Source organism: Anastrepha obliqua, chromosome 6 (assembly GCF_027943255.1).
Source record: "Anastrepha obliqua isolate idAnaObli1 chromosome 6, idAnaObli1_1.0, whole genome shotgun sequence".
Taxonomy (NCBI): Eukaryota; Metazoa; Arthropoda; class Insecta; order Diptera; family Tephritidae; genus Anastrepha; species Anastrepha obliqua.
In genome coordinates this window covers 59,827,762-59,831,986 of record NC_072897.1, presented here as the reverse complement: position 1 = coordinate 59,831,986, position 4,225 = coordinate 59,827,762, and the positions used below count along the sequence as shown (strand labels likewise).

The 4,225-nt window shown below is 37.6% G+C and overlaps 1 pseudogene; it reads left to right on the top strand.

The window, feature by feature from the left end:
• LOC129250980 (U2 spliceosomal RNA) lies at positions 1-186 on the top strand (annotated as a pseudogene).
• Positions 187-4,225: the final 4,039 nt, after the last annotated feature.

Below are 4,225 nucleotides of genomic sequence, written 5' to 3'. Positions count from 1 at the left end.
ATTATTTAAAATGTATTGACTAGGTAGTGTGGTTATCAGCTTAACATTTGATAGATCCTCCATCGGAGGACAACAAATGTTAAACTAATTTTTGGAAATGGGCGGAGTGTTTTAGGGGCTTGCTCTCCACCTCTGCCACGGGTTGGCCCGGTATTGCATTACCGCCGGGATTTCAGCCTTGAATAAATACAAGAAAAAATATACTAATACATTTAGCTTTGGTGGGAAGAGACATAAATTTTTATATGAATACTAGTAGACGAAAATGGAAGAAATTTGTAAGTCTGTTTCTCCGGTCCGTTTGGGTATTTTTTTTTGACAACATCGAAACCAAAGCATTTGTATCATATTTTATCTATCATAAGCCACTCGTATCATTTGTTGAAATTGAAAACATTGAGGATGAATAATGATAAAATGAAGAAAATAAAATATGAACTTTATAGCAATGTTATAATGAACCTATAATTATCCCGCTCCTAATGCTGCTTTCGTCTTATTCTCTCTCAGTTTGTTTTACGGAAGGTTTCACTTCTATCAAGTCTAACCGTTAGACTGGTATTTTTTTTACTCTTTCCCATAGTAAGGAGTTTAACTGTCAGAGCAGGGACCAGCGAGCGCAAAGTACTCAAAGCCCGAAAATCAAAAAGTACGGCTACGCGAAACGTCATGACTGGCAAACTAGAAAAAAAATTAAGAAAACGACAAATAGCGTTTTGTCGTACAGTACAAAAGGAAAAGGATGTTACCAAAGCGCCCAATAGCATCCACATGCAGCACTGGACATTACTGTAAGATTACTTTTAAGATATTTCTAAGGAATTAATTACAAAAAAATATTGTGAAATAAAAATTGATCCTGGACAAAATATCTTGTCTAAACTTGAGCGACGAGTCCATTAGAGCCATGACAAAGTCATACAGAGATAAAGCTCTTGACACTATCATCCGCGGATTTAACGGAGATTTAGCTAGGCTCCTCAGTATTCGCGAACCAAACACTGCATTTGTGTCAGAAATTGGACAATATGTCCTTCCGCATGAACCACGCGCATACTGTAAATAGATCCTTCAATAACACGCCACCACGTCCTCCTCGGCATACTATGAACCAATATAGCAACCGACTTTTCTATCCCGAATTAACTTATTTCGCAACAACCATTCGACAACCAAGTAAATATCCACAGAACTCGTTCGCACCACAAACTTTTCCGCCTCACGAATCATTTGCTCAACCGAACAGATATAACTATCCCCAATACGATCAAGGATTTCGAACAAATGGAATAGGATATAATTATCAAGCAAACCAAGGTAATAGGCTAATTTACCACTAAAACCATCCGTCCCTATGGACGTGGATAGATCTTTACACTCGAGACAAGTAAACTATCAGAACAGAATACCAAACATAACCACAATAACTTCGCACCAAAATGTCCCCTCTCGACCCAACAAGCATATCCACCTAATAAATTGCAAAGAACATATCACACCGATACGGTAGCTCCAGATACACACAATTACCAAATACAGGCAGATCCAAATCAAATATTTGGAAACACTTATTATAATCAAATAATTACGAAGGACAACACGAAAGACCAGTGGAGAACAACATTAACTTTATGACAGAGTTTGGCAGGAATATGATGAAAACAAATATATCGAGTGTGATACAATTCATTTTTTAGATTAACGCCATCTTCACTCCCATACTATGAATTCGCCGCTTGGAGAGGAGATGCTCTAGACTTCCTAATAGATACCGGTTCCAATAAAACTATATCCAATCCTCTAGAATAAGGAACCCGATTCCGAACGAACAATCCTTCAAGGTTAAGTCGGTCGCAAGAAATATAGAAATCACACACCACACATATGTAGACATTTTAGTGCACAACGTAGGCAAAATTAAATTTTATATTTTACCAACGTTAAATTCCTTTCACGGGATAATAGAGAACGATCCTCACAAACAAATGAAAGCAACCATACACACGGATAAAAACATGTGGACACTTTTTACAGACATAGTCGTTCCGCTAGACCAAAGGTTTCTGCAAGAGGTTAATAATGTGGGAATTAATATCTCACATCTTCCTGCTGAAATGCAGTCCAAAATAAGCAACATAATTAAGAGATGCCCTAACCTTTTCTACGATCCTGACCAGAAACTCACTGACACCACAATCGCGAAAGGTAAAATCCGCACCACAAGTGACACACCCGTCCATTCCAAACCTTATCCTTACACAATTGCGCGTAAGGAAGAAATCGAACGACAAATATAAGAACTTCTTGATGATGGTACAATTAGAAAATCAAAATCCCCTTACCACTCACCCGTTTGGATCGCTGACAAAAAGACAGACGCATCTGGAAAAAAGAATTACCGAATGTTGATCGATTATCGAAAACTCAATGCAATCACCATTCCTGACAAATACCTTTTACCAGAAATTGATGAGGTCCTAGCAAACCTTGGAAATAATAAGCTGTTTACGGTTATCGACCTTAAAACGGTTTTCATCAGATACCACTTCGAGAGTCCGACATAGAAAAGACAGCATTTTCCGTGAATAACGGGAAATACGAATTTCTGCGACTGCCATTCGGACTAAAGAATGCTCCGTCGACATTCCAAAGAGCTCTGGACGATAACCTCCGACAACACATTGGCATCAGGTGCTATGTTTACATCGACGACGTGATTATATTCGGGAAAACTGAAGAAGAGCATCTGAATAATATCGAATTAGTATTTAGAATGTTAGGAAAAGCTAACTTGAAAGTACAGTTGGAGAAGTGCGATTTTGCAATAGAAGAATTTGAATTCCTAGGATACGTCATTACTCCTGCAGAAATTAAAACAAAATCCCAAAAAAGGTAGAAGCTTTAGCAGATATTACTCTGGTTCATCCAAATTTTGACAAGGACTTCGAACTCACAACGAACGCATCTCATTTCGCCATCGGTGCAGTCCTCTCACAAGACAATTGTCCGATAAAACTCATTTCAAGGACACTCAATAAGACCGAAGAGAATTATGCCACCAATGAGAAGGAAATGTTGGTCATAATTTGGTTACTAAATACCTTGAGGAGATACCTTTACGTTTCAAAAAAGGTAAAAATAATTACTGGTCACCAACCTTTGACGTACGCCCTTAGTCATAAAAACGCAAATAGTAAAATGAAACGTTAGAAGGCAATACTAGGGAATATAACCATGAAATAGTTTATAGGCCGGGAAAATCAAACGTAGTGTCTGATACACTTTCAAAAATACCAAACCAAATCCACACACTTACACCGACCATTCACAGTGACGAAAGCTCAAGTCATAATTGATACCCTGTGGGGAAGTGCCTATAAATATCTTTAAAAACCAAATTTTTTTCGAACAGGCCGACACAGCATCCTACCAATTCAAAATTGTTTTTCCAACTATTTACCGTCATACCATCGAGGAACTACAGTTTAACGAGAAAATTATCATAGGGTACTTGAAAAGATATTTGAATCCATCAGTGATTAATGGAATCCATACTGACGAAGGAACAACAGGAATAATCCAAAAAATTTATCCAGATCATTTCAGCAACTTTAAGTGTCGGTACACACAAAAGCTTATCCAAGATATCGTAAACAATAAAGAGCAAGAAGAAGTTATCCTGAAAGAACATTTAAGAGCCTATAGAAACTCAATATAAAACAAAACGCAAATATTAGAAAATAGCTATTTCCCTGGAATGACGAACAAAATTAAGCGTATGATAACCAACTGCACGGTATGTAAGGAAAACAAATATGAAAGACACCCCAACCAGCCAAAATTGGGTGTAATCCCATTACCAACCTTTCCGGGGCACACAATTAACGTAGATATTTTCCTAACTGAAGGAAAAAAGGTTATGACTGCTTTAGTCAAATTTACTAAATTTGCAGTAGCAAAAATTTTGAACGGTAGAGCTACCGAAGACGTTAGGAGACCCTTGAAGGACATAGTGTTTTTCTTCGGATCTCCAAAAATAATAGTGATTAATAATCAGCCATCACTGAATTCCACATCAATCCAATTCATGTTGAAAGACGCGCTCGGAATAGAGGTCTATACTACTCCACCATATAAAAGCCAGGCCAACGGTCAAATCGGAAGATTCCATTCCACCGTAAGTGAAATAATGCGTTGCATTAAAGAAAACGGAAGTCATAGAAAT